We start from the raw sequence: 13429 nt of genomic DNA on the forward strand, positions 1-13429 counted from the left end.
TCTAAGTGTCGCGGGTCCTTACTACACCCCTCACCCTTTTGTTCCTGATGCAGCAATTGGGATTCTATTTCCTTAAGGGAGGTGGATAGGTGTTTGCAAATATTCTATGTAGCTCCCATACAGTGTCTCCTAATCGTGGTCTTAAAAGCTACCCATTCTATTGCTACACTGCTCGCTGTGCTCTCATTCAGCTCAAAATATGTGTGTGTTGCCATTTCTAGTGATGAGCAAAACTCTGGATCTTCTAGCGCGCTAGCCTGTAGGCGCCATGTCGGTATTGGGGGGTCGACCTGCCTCCCACCCAAGTTGCATCCCCAGCGGATTATGATCGGAGTGAGATCGACCTAGATAGTTTGTCTTCTTGATTAGCGGAAGCAATGAAGATGAGCCTACGATCCTATTGAGGCGTACATGCAACCCATGGACTGCTGAGTAATATGTGTAGGCTGTCGCAACCGGGTTTATGGTGCGCCATAGGTCTATGAGTGCCCAGTGCGTGAGCTTGTCCAGTTCTGTGTGTGTCATGTGCATTTCTTGTAGTAGGGCTATGCCGACCGAGTGGCGCTGTAGGTAAGCGAAAATTGAGTATCGGCGCGAGGGTGTGTGCATGCCTCGCATATTCCATGTGAGTATATTATTGTGCGTCATGTCTGGCAATTATGTCTGTTGGGAGGAGAGCGAGACAGGCAGTATACCTTGGGGTATGTGGTGCATGTGGAGATCCACGGGGTTGCCGTACAAAACCAAACTTCAGGCTAAACATTAACTCACGTAACGATATGGGGCGAACTCTATGGAGATGTCCGTCCAAACGTTGTCCAACAGTGACAGAAACTAGTCCAGCGTCACGTCTGGTAGGGTATGTGTGCCTTGTGATAGACTATTTTACAGTTGTTCCCTTTATGTTCTCGTTTTGCCACCCACCATCCAAATTGATGCGCGTATCTTGTGGAGCCTCTGTCTGTGTTCATGAGTGCCTGGGCATTGGATGTGGCTTGCGTTTTATGTAAAGGCGGAAATGACCTATTGAGGTCAATATTGAGTACCAAGTTAAAATCTCCTCCTATCATCCAGGGGAGCCCTGCCCATGGAGCTAGCTTCTCTGATTCCCCAGGAAAGATGCTTGGTCTACGTTGAGTGCGTATATAGAACCCAATAGCAGTGACTGTCCATTGAGGCACCCTCTGATAAATGTGTATCGACCTTCAGCATCTTTGAAGTGTTCTGGCCCGTAACACAAATCAGTCAGTAACCTTCCGGAAGGGAAGAGAATGGGCTAAGCTACTAAAAAAACAGAAAATCTCCGACATTTCCAGAACATAATCTATTTGTGTCCAGTAAATTAGTGAATGAAAATTACCAAACTTACTGTGACTACATAAAGCGTACTCTAGATCAGATCGCCCCAGTAAAAAGGCTAAAGAAGAGAAAAAAAACCTCAGCTCCTTGGTACAATGAAGAGCTAAAACTAATGAGGGAAAAACGTAAACGAGCCGAAAGGATATGGAGAAGGTCAGATGAGGAAGCGGATAAAGAAAAGCTGAAATCATTACAGGCCTCATATAAGGAAGCAATTTCAAGGGCCAAAGCAGAGTACTATGCTAAAACAATTCTGCAGGCACCTAATAGCACAAAAACGCTCTTCACCATCATAAAGGACCTTTCCAATCCAGCGTGTACCGGCAATAAAGTAACCGCAACACCAACATTTTGCGACAATATCGCTACCTACTGTGACGAAAAAATTATCAAGATAGTTAGCGGTCTAAACTCCAACAATAATAGCATCCCTGACGAGGAAAAGGAATCTCCCACGAGATTAGCAACAGAGCAACAGAAAGAGGCACTTAAGGACTATCTGCCACCCACTTTAGTGTGCTTTCATATCCCCACTGAGGATATATTTAACAACTTAGCCCTAACCGTCTCCTCCGGGTCCCCCTTGGACCCCCTTCCGCAGGCGATCTGGAAAGAGTTCCAGCAGGAACTATTTCCCTGGCTGCGGCAGATCCGCTGTCAGTCATTAGAAAGGGGAACCATCCCGGAGGTCTAGAAGCAGGCAGTAGTTACCCCGTTGCTCAAAAAGCCATCACTTGATCCTAACTGTCCTTCGAGATTTAGACCAATATCTCTTCTACCGTATCCAGTAAAAATTCTGAAGCGGGTAGTTAGTAAATCCCTGTCCCTCTATCTAGAAGAAAATCAACTGCTAGATAAGGATCAATTCGGTTTCCGACCAGGGCATGGAACGGAAACGGCCCTAGCGACGGTCCTGGATAACATAAGAATGTGAGCCGACAATGGCAATCTGTCCGTACTGGTATTACTGGACATGTCGGCCGCATTCGATACGGTAAATCACATAATCCTGTTGAAAAGACTAGAGGACATTGGCGTGAAAGGACGGGCACTAAAGTGGCTGCAATAATTTCAGACGGGCAGGCAAAAGGTGGTAACTATTCCACGGTTTACCTCTCCCAAAACCTCCGTGTGACATGGGGTGCCACAGGACTCAACAATCAGCCCAATTCTATTCAATATTTATCTGCGCCCTTTAATCCCAATTATTAAGTCCTTGGACATCGACCTAGTCAATTATGCAGACAATACGCAACTGGTGTTCTCTCTGGAAGGAAACCAGGCAGTATCTATTGAGAAATTTCAGGAGTGCATGCTCAAGACCTGCAGCTGGCTTAGGAAAAACTCCTTACAATTTAACGGAGAAAAAACTGAGATAGTATATTGCTCTGCGGCCAAAATCGCTCAGCCGTAACCCGCCGAATTTAGACTCACCCCTTCGGATAAACCACTGACCCCAGCCAGAACAGTGCGTAACCTGGGGGTTTTAATGGATGACAACCTCCAACTGGAATCACAAGTCAATAAAACATTCGGTACCTGCTTCTCCTTGCTAAGAGCACTGCGCCAGATCCTCCCACACCTGCCCACCACTTCCAGACCCCTGGTGGTGAGGAGTCTAATACTTAGCAGGTTGGACTATTGTAACTCCCTGTATTTGGGAGTACCACAATCAGCACTACGGAAACTACAGAGGATCCAGTCTATAGCAGCTAAACTGGCGTTAAACAGGCAGCGTAGGTCCTCAAATTCTTTAGCTCTAAAAGACCTTCACTGGTTGCCCATAAATGAGTGAATTCATTTTAAATCTCTCTGTATGGTGTTCAAAGAAGTACACGGCCTAGGTCCAATATCCATGCAGGAGAAATTCACCTGGTAAATTCCTGGGAGAAACCTACGCTCATCAAACGCAAATCTGGTAACCACCACTAGATTTAAGAGGACAAGGACAGGTGATAGAGCCTTTGGGACAGCAGCCTCACGACTCTAGAATGACCTTCCCCTGAACATTAGGCAAATGAAATATTTGCTCCTAATTAGAAAGAGCTTAAAGACATGGCTCTTTCCTAAGAACTAGCATACTGAGCATACCGCATCGCTAAATAGGCTATCTTCATGCACAATGTCATCTGGGCAAGTCACAGCGCCAGGATACCCGTCGGGTGACAGTTTTGTGCTATATATATACAAGAAATAAAAAAAATACAAATTCTTCTTGCACAAACGGGACCCCTGCCCATACCCATATCAATGTGCCCCGTGCGTGTGCCGAGTGTGTAGTCCCAAAAACCTGGCCTCTCCATCTTCTGCACAGCTTGTCCAGTTCTGTGTGTGTCATGTGCATTTCTTGTAGTAGGGCTATGCCGACCGAGTGGGGCTGTAGGTAAGCGAAAATTGAGTATCGGCACGAGGGTGTGTGCATGCCTCGCATATTCCATGTGAGTATATTATTGTGCGTCATGTCTGGCAATTATGTCTGTTGGGAGGAGAGCGAGACAGGCAGTATACCTTGGGGTATGTGGTGCATGTGGAGATCCACGGGGTTGCCGTACAAAACCAAACTTCAGGCTAAACATTAACTCACGTAACGATATGGGGCGAACTCTATGGAGATGTCCGTCCAAACGTTGTCCAACAGTGACAGAAACTAGTCCAGTGTAACGTCCGGTAGGGGTATGTGTGCCTTGTGCTAGACTATTTTACAGTTGTTCCCTTTATGTTCTCGTTTTGCCACCCACCATCCAAATTGATGCGCGTATCTTGTGGAGCCTCTGTCTGTGTGTCATAAGTTCCTAATATGTCCATGGAGGGGTTATGTTGCCAACCCTCGCATTATCTTATGTGAAAGGGGGCCACCCTTAATTTGCCCCGTAACTGGGTGTTTGGCACGCGCTCAGTGCGTACGCGCCGGTGCATGTTGTGCGTCTGTCGAGTGTACTGTTTATTTGGAGATGTTAGCCCAACAAGGCGTGTGAGGACAGCCTCCCGGTTTCTGGGACCGGTGGTGTATGTATCCCACTCTAGTGGCTTCGGATCCCTGTCCTGTTGGAAAGAGTCCGGCTATCGAGCTATGGCTCTAGGAAGCGTATCATTGTGGCTGCGTGCTAGGCCTGCACGTTCGTGTTACATGTTTAATGTGCTTGCCTATATCTAGGGCAGCTATAGCGCTCTCAGCAACAATTGATGGGTATCGTCTCTGATAACAGTTTAAGTGAGTCTCTACTTGCGTGAAAAATCTTCGATTCAGTGCCTGGCATCTGTAGCCTCTAAAATATTGTCATCAGCGGTCTGTGGGGTGACTGCCGGCATATATGCGCCATCTAAGTCGTCTGGTCTGGGGGTTGAAGAGCCACTAATTGTCGCTGTTTCGGAGGATAGCTCCTCTTGGCTCTCGTAATGTATCGTGGCGGCAAGCTCCACGACGACCTCGAGGGCTCCTTGTCTCTCCCTTCTCCTCTGTTCCGGGCTTGGTGCCATTGTTGTTGATTTCATGTTTTCAATCTTCCCACGCCTCCCTCATCGTCTTGTCCGCCGGCCTGCAGCTCTGATGAGTTCCGTGTTCAAGGGCTGAGATCCAGTCCATCTCCCCGACTCTTCCAGCCAGTCCCATACCTCTTCGGCGACTCAAAGAAGCGGACCACGCCATTTGCCACTATTCTCAGTTTGGCAGGGAACAGGAGGGGGTAGGTGATTTCCAGCTTGCTGAGTTTTTGTTTCACAGCTGCATAGGTACTCCTGCGTCTCTGTACTATGATGGAACTGCTGCCGACCTTAAGGTCTTTAATTTTCCGAGTTTCGCGCAGGATGGCATCTCTGTCCCGGTAATTTAGTAGCTTGAATAGGAATGGGCGTAGCCTGGCCCCTGGCGGTGATTTATGAGCCGGCACCCAATGGGCCCATGTGACTGCAAAGTGTGCTGACAGTGTTCCCAGGAGCAGTATGTGTTGGAGCCATCGTTCAGTATATTGTTCAGGATAGAGTCCCCCTTCAGAAGCCCCACGACGCAAACATTGTTGCGGCGGGAACACCCTTCAGCGTCTTCGACTTTGTCCTCTAGAGCATGCAAATGGTCTAGGATGTCCTGTAGCACAGCCATGTGGCTTTGAGTGATGGGTTTCAATTTCATTAGCGATTGATCTTGCTGGTGAACCCGTTCGGATACATTATGGTGGTCGGCACATAACAGGGTGAAGTCCGATGTGACCTTGTCGACCCTTGATTCGAGGGACAACTTTGTCTGTTCTAGTGTGGCCCCCTATTTTTTCGACTGTCGCCAACACTGAATCCAGCTTGACCACAAGCGACGTATTTAATGGATCTCCGCTCACTTCCCCTCTTGTGCGCGGTGTCTCTGGGTTACTGGCACGCGTGGCGCTCTGCCGTGCATCTGCGCGCAGTCGGTCCATTACCAGTTGTTGCGCAGCAGGCATTCACCTGCTCCGGGCGACTGCAATGTGGTGCTTCTGTTGATCTCGCGGCCTGGCTCCTGGGCCTATACTGCGTGCTGCACTTGTGGGAGGCTCATTGGGAGCGTTTGTCACTGGCACCACTGTGGGCATCTAGATTCACCCCACTGTGTGGTCTCGGTGCCTCCCAAATGACGTGTTTCAACTTCAAAGGTGTGAGTAGTCTGTGGCACATTTCTATGCCTGCGCGTTGTGTCTGCTCATCGCTAGTTAGTGTCTGCAGGTCTCAGGGCAGGTCCACTCATGTCCCACGTGCCCACACGGGTGACTCCGCGTGGCAGGCCGCCAGGGGCCAGCTCAGACCCCGGAATGTCACTGGTCCTGCCACTGCCCCAAGGTGGGGCGTCAGTTCCATTGTCTGCGATGCCTTTTGTAGTAGGCTTGTCTCAGTATTCTTAGTCCCGTTGCATAGCCTGCCAGCTGTCAGGACCTCTACGAGTCCCAGACATCTCCCAGAGGGATGTCACCCTGCGTAGTCTCTACCAGTCTCTGCACACACCACGGGAGGGGGGAGAGGGGGATTTGGGTCCCTTCTGGTTGATATGACGCTTGATTCCCTGTTAGTGCTTCATGTGTGCTGTCCCCAGCAATTGCGTTGCCTGGTTGCCACTTCTGTGGCGTTCGTGACCTAGAGGTGTTTGTCTTGAATTTCCAGGGGCCCGGCTGATCTATTACTCTAGTTCATCGTGCCAGCCACCCGCCAGGTAAACCCCCAGGTGTAGAGCCCTCTGTATAGATCACTACACCCTGCTCGTCAATGGGACTTCCCCAGCTCCCGCCGTGGCCCCAGTCACTGTGGGCACGTACCTGCACAGGTCTAGTGTCTACGTCTGTGCACTCCGCTTCCTTTTTTAAGGTTTGGCCATGAATTCCACCCCCGCTGTTCCTCCGGTGCAGTGCAGCTCCAGCCATCGTAGTTCCTCGGAAGTGGCAGGCAGAGAGATCACGCAAAGTTCAATAAGGGTAGTCTTGGGTCACCTATTGGGTAGCGCCGTAAGTCGGGCGCAAGGTGTGTGATTACAGGAGCGTCCGTCAGGTTGTCCGGTGTGCCCGGTTGTTGCCTAGACATTCAGTTCAAGGTTCAAGCGTGCACTGTTTCGAGGGGCAATCTCGGGGACTCCCAGCATGGAGGGCAGCAGGGTGGACCAAAGGCCCAGAAGAGGCACTCGCACAGAGCAGGCAAGGAGGGCGCCAAGCAGCTTACCTGCTGTGGAAGTGCGGTCGTCGGCTTTATCGGCAGCGGGTTGCTCTGGGTAGTCCGCAGCACAAGGTCGCAGTTGGTAGTGTCCAGGACCAGTTTGCGCCTCGTCACGTTGCCAGACCCACCAGACTCGGTCACCACTCACCACGATGTCGGTGTAATGTAAGTGGCACTCAATGTTGAATTTCGCAGTATTGGGCAGCTAGGGTTGTTTTGACAACACGGGCCTTGGTTTTCAGGGGCGCGTCGCCTCAGTTTCGGCCGCTGTGACAGTTAGGCCTTCATGGTGTGGTCTTGCTCGCTGCCTTTCACGGTTCAGCTACCAGGGTGGAGATGAAGCAATCTTCTGGTGCTAGAATGCGTCTTGTCGCAGGGTCAGCGTTGAATCACCCTCGACTCCGATTTCGCGTTGGTATGGCTGCCGTCCTGAGAGGCAGGCTGCAGACCCCCACCCACAGATGGCGGGGGAGCAGGTTCACTGAAAGACTTGAGGCGTGTCCTGTGGAGTACCGCTCAGGTCTCCAGTGGGCTCGGAGGATGCAGCTGCTACCGTCCCGAGGTCTCCGGGTAGCACCCCAGGGATCGCGGCAGTGGTTCTCGCCGTGTTGCAGCTGGTTCGTGTGGCTACCGCAATCACGCCGTGACTAGGCCTCAGTTCCCCTCCCTGCACCTCTCCGGATAGGCCGCAGGGCGTCTCTCACCCATTCTGTTACTCCCGTCCGGCTGCAATGTGATTTGAGGGTATCAACGGGGACCGCAGGTCAATATCAATGCGTTCCCCACATTTACTGAAACGGATGGGTCGGTGCAGGATTTCAGTCAGTATAACAAAGGGATGCAATGCGGAGCGCTAGCAAGTTACGTCCGCCATAGTGGCTCGCTAGCCACGCCCCCCATAATGTGGGAACACTACATGGTCAGCTCTTAAACACATTCCCTTTCAGTCTTGCTCAAAACTTTAATGACTGTTATATAGTTCCTTTCAAGGAGACTAACCAGCACTGAAGTAAAGGTTGCTCCTGTGGGTTGAAACAAGTCTCCAACCTCTCTGAGAGGTGAAAACCCACATACCAAGCAATATAGATGGGACAAGAGAGATAATACATGCTACCACCAATTTATTTGCCTGAGTCTTTTTACCCTGCAGAAAGAACTTGAATTGATACTGCTGTAAAACTGACATATCTGTGTTGCCCAGAGACAAACTCTCTTATGTTTATATGTTACTTTACGGGCTACTTTGCCCTCTTTTCATATGCAGCAATTTGCTGTTTATCGCAGTATTTTTTCACTACCCTAGGCGATGAGTGAAGTGTGTGCTGGAGGGCAGTGCATCACACATTCGGGGTCAGCACCACTGATTCCTTCAAATAATTCATCTTCCATAGTTGACAAGGCGTTTTCCAGGTTTATATTCTATTATAAATACATTGGGGCTTACCTCCAGATAGTCTGCAATATGCTCACAACCAAAACAACCGTGGAAATTCAGCAGCAAACCAATCAACCAATATTTTGAAATCGCCACCTGTGAAGTTCGCTATTTCGCTTCTGATCCGCTACGCTGTAGTGAGTGGTTTGGATGCATACATTGGTGTTTAATTTCATGTCACAAAACATGCAGACCTTAGAACTCATTTTACTGTGCAACACATAAGACTGACATTAGATTCAGAGGATGAAATGGCGTGGTACTTTGGCACGCAGAACTTTACAATACAGAATGTGTGAAGTATTTCCACATTAACAGAAGACTTTGGCCTTTACTGTTGCTGCTGTGTAATGTTTAGTATTTCTATCACACATCTGTAGATATATCACATATGATTTGAAACATGTGTCATCACATTCTCTCACCGTTTCCCAAACCACCTTGACAGAACATGTGATAATCAAGTGTTGAGTACGGCAACCTGATCCTTATATGGAGGGGGACTGGGTTGCTTTTAATGGCAGAAACATGAATACCTCTATATGATTAATGCTATCTTCACCTCCATCAATGCTTTGGGATTGGTAACTGGATCGCAGTACCTCAGAGGAAGAAGGCTACTGGGCCTCTCTGCCAAGGTGTAAATCAAGAATTCAGTCCCTAACATTGTCTTCACTATGAAGTGAATAGTCACTCTCAATAAGGACCTCTGCCTTATGCACAAGAACAAGCTTCCATGAAAGGAAATAGTGAAATTCCTCTGCTCATTCTGGCAAACAGTCCAAAAGACTCTATTCTGAAAGTCTACACCTCATTGTTTAGAAATTCCCTGACGTATTCATTAAGAAATCAAGCAGGGCAGGCAGCAAGTCATCTAGCTGGACTGCGCTGCATGATATGGAAAGGGCAGGAATATACAGCACATTCCTGTCATTTCTAAGCAGCGGCTCACAGTGTGCTGCAAAGCGCAACACAGACACCCTTGCACCATGGTGCAATGGTGCCTATGTTGTAAGCAGGAGAGTTTTTGTGCAGGAAGGGACAACAAAAACAGAATGCAGTACACATACAAAGAGGAAAAACAAGGAGAAATAAACACATCATTTTCCTTGTTACTCCTCCCCTGCAGAGGCAAAGCATTTTGATGCATTCCTAGGTTGGTGGATGCGTGGGAACACCAGCACTCCACCCATGGAATCGCTCCCTGGGGAAGAGTAACGCAACACAACAATTTGGGCTCTGGATGTATCAAGCCCTGCAGACCCACACAAGGTGGACTTGCAAGGCTTGATAAATCTGACTTGGGTTTTGCCTCACACTTGCACCCCCTTTGTGGTGCAAGGGTGATGCAAAACCTTCATAAATTTGCCCTTATGTTTAAACTTTCCTAAGACTGACAATGGTTTCCCAGGTTAACTCCATATATATTATTTTAACCTGGTACTTATATCCACCATTTAATTTACAATTCAACTGAATTGCTTTCAGTGTTATATTACATTTCCATTGTTTTTAGTAACTTGTTGTCTCTTTTGACTTCTGAACAACAGTGTGAACTTTGGCCTCCCACATCTGAATGCAGGCAACGCTCTGCACAGTGAGCTACACAAAACTACACTGAAACACTTGAAAGGTATCCTCCATACTACTTCTCATCTCGCCACGTGCTTGAAGAAGTTTGACTATATCCCCTGAACCCTAAAGGAATACAATCACTTTCTACCCAGGCCAGCGACATTACTTACAATACATCAGAAATAATATTCCTGATTACCTGACTCAGAAACTATTTATCTTGGCAAAGAATGCCTGACTAGGATACAAGACATGGATGCACAGAAGATGAAGAAATACAACAATGAAACAACCAGAAGGCTAGCCTTCTTCACCTATGGCCCTAGAATCTGGAAGAACATGCACACTGACATTAAATACCCCTGCCTTCCAGGGCCGGACTGGGAATTGAAAGCAGCCCTGGCAAATTTTTAAAGACCAGCCCCTGTGTGGCACGTAGCGAGTGAGCGCAGCAAGCGGACCCGACCACTACTAGTGGGGTTTGGGGGGTTCTCCCCCCACAACATTTTGGAAAAAGACAGACCAAAATGGTGCATTTTACAGCACATTTGTCATTACATATTTAACTATATTAACTTTCAAAGCACAGTAAATAGTAAATGATGACCTTCAAGAGCACCAGGTTACCCAGACATATGTACCCATAGACATTCTTACATAGAGTACCAAAAATGTTTTGAGACAGAAAGGCCAAAACAATGTATTTTTAAATACATATTTAATTTTATTAACTTTTATTAACTTTAAAAGCATAGTAAATGATGAGCTTATGGTGCACCAGGATACCCAGTCAGACATTCCTAAAGTGAACACCAAAAAATGACATGTCGAGCACGAAACATGAATTTCAATATAACGGATTTATTCTTGATATATATTAGTATAAAGACATTTAAAAATGCACTTAACCTCAAACAATTGTGCAAAGGTTTGACACATATTTAAATAGGCTAATTAAGTGGGTGGCACAATAAGTGCTGCTGGCCCGCCAGCAGCATTAGATGTACAAGCCCTGGCACCCCCAGTGCACTTTACTAGGGACTTACTTAGTAAATCAAATATGCCAATCATGGAAACACCAGTTCATATCGTAATTTATACAAGAGCACTTGCACTTTAACATTGAACAGCAGTGGAAAAGTGCGCAGAGATACTAAACCATCAAAACCAGGAGGTCAGAAAGCAAAAAGACAGGGGAAACATGCCAAAAGATGTCAGGTGTAACACCCTTATATATATTCAAGACTTATATGCGTTTTCCATATGTCATTTACATGCACTTCATCATGGATCATTCCTAGTTTATGGTTACTTGGCACAATGGTACTCATTTTTTCAATCTCAGAGGATAATAGACCACGTTCTGACTGTCAGGCAAAAAATTGTGACCGAAAAATGACACAAATATTTCAGTAACTGATTGTTGCCCTAATGAGCTACCTTACAGCATGCATTCAGTTAATACATTAAAAACAATGGACAACATTCACACTGCCTAAACCTTAGCCACATTCATAACAATGATTTTGGTTAACTCTGAAAATTTTCACTCAAGCCTATCAGTTTCAATTAACACAAAGTTCTTCTCAAACCCACTGATAATATGCGGGCATGGTAGTGGTCATTAATTTGCGGTAGTGAAAAAGACTTCTAAAATCTGGATGTGCCTGTTCACAGTATTTTCAAGTGCAATAAACATCAAATAGGACACTGTGATCATTTATGTCCATAGAGTAATAAACTGAACAAGAATGTATAACTATAACCTGAAAGATTATTGTGATCAATCTGGTGCGATATATTTTTGTTCCGATTTGTTGAGAATTTTTTTAAACACACGCTGTCACGAAATGATTGCCTCGTGAACAAACTTAAATTGAAAGATTGTGTTTTTATTAAAAGTAGCAATTTGTTGTTATAGACATGCTGCTGAGAACAACATTGGTCTACACCGATGTACTCTTCTGTTCCAATAAAGCAATGCTCCTAGAGCGCTTTATTGCCCAAGTATAAAGGCGCTTTAATAATGGATAATGAATGTTCCCTATTGGACACAACAATTAGCAACCCTCTTTAGATCTGTGCTGAGTTGTTCAACCATACCAGACTCTTGGAGAGGTGCAGTAATTCACCCAATATATAAGTCCGGCGCCCATTCATCCCCAAACAACTATAGGTTGATAGCCTTACTGGACAATGAGGCAAAGCACTTTGCGAGCATCTTACTTCAAGAATTGAGCTCCTGGGCTGACCACAAAGGTCTGATTCCAAAAAAACAAACAGGCTTTACTGCAAACTCAGGTACAACGTCCAATCTACTGGCATTATCAATACTTATTGATAAATCGCTTATTTCATCTAAGCTGGTCTTTTGTTGTTTCGTTGATTTTAAAGCTGCCTTTGACCGGGTCCCCAGTGCAGCACTCTGGGCAAAGTTAACGAAATGGGGAATCCTGGTCAAACTACTGGAGGCCATTGTCCTATTACACACTAACACCTGGATTCAAATTAAGCTTGGTACTGGCACACATCTGTCTCGAAAAATTTCAACAACACGAGGAGTTAAAAGGGGGTGTGTGCTAGCCCATCTGCTCTTTAACCTGTTTATTGCCGACCTCTCAGCCGAACTGGACGAGACAAATAGCCATTCCCCTAAGATCGGTGGTGTGCAGTTAAGTAATCTTTTGTATGCCGATGACCTTCCTCTCTTCAGTCTTACCCGAGTAGGGCTGCAACGATTGTTAAATAAACTACAAGAACAGCCTAGAGGTTAACTTAAAGAAAACCCAAGTGGTTATATTCGGCAGAAAACGTTATGGAGGTGGTGGCAGGTCGTACAACAATTATGGTCTTGTTGTAGGAAAATCCTATAAATACTTGGGGGTTAATTTTGACTCCAGGGGCACCTTCGCAAACACCTTAGCGACATTTCAATGAAAGCCACAGCTCTCCGATTGAACTTCTCAAAACTCTAAAAAAACTGATGGGTCCGAGTCTAACCCCAATGATGGAAGTCATGAAAGCCAAAGTTGGCCCCACGCTGTCATACGGTATTGAAATTTTCAGGGGAAAAATCATCACAGCATTAAATCAACACGTGACCAAGATTTATAAAAGTGTTTTTCATATGCCAAAATCTGCCTCCGCCGCACAGATTAAACTAGAACTGGCCCTTTTAAACTATGAAATCTCCAGCTTAGGTGCCTACTTAAATCTGTGCCATAAGCTAAGGTGGGCTGAAGCTGGGTCTCTTGAGTCAATGCTATGGTCGGACATTAGCTTTAATAATCTAAGTGGGACCTACAGTAAGTTCTTCAATGAATGTGTACAGCAACTTTCAGCAGGTGACCTTTGGAACCTAAACCCCAGTCAAACAGCCTTTAAAACCAGCATCAA

Source organism: Triturus cristatus, chromosome 4_2, assembly GCF_964204655.1.
Source record: "Triturus cristatus chromosome 4_2, aTriCri1.1, whole genome shotgun sequence".
In the NCBI taxonomy this organism is placed as follows: Eukaryota; Metazoa; Chordata; class Amphibia; order Caudata; family Salamandridae; genus Triturus; species Triturus cristatus.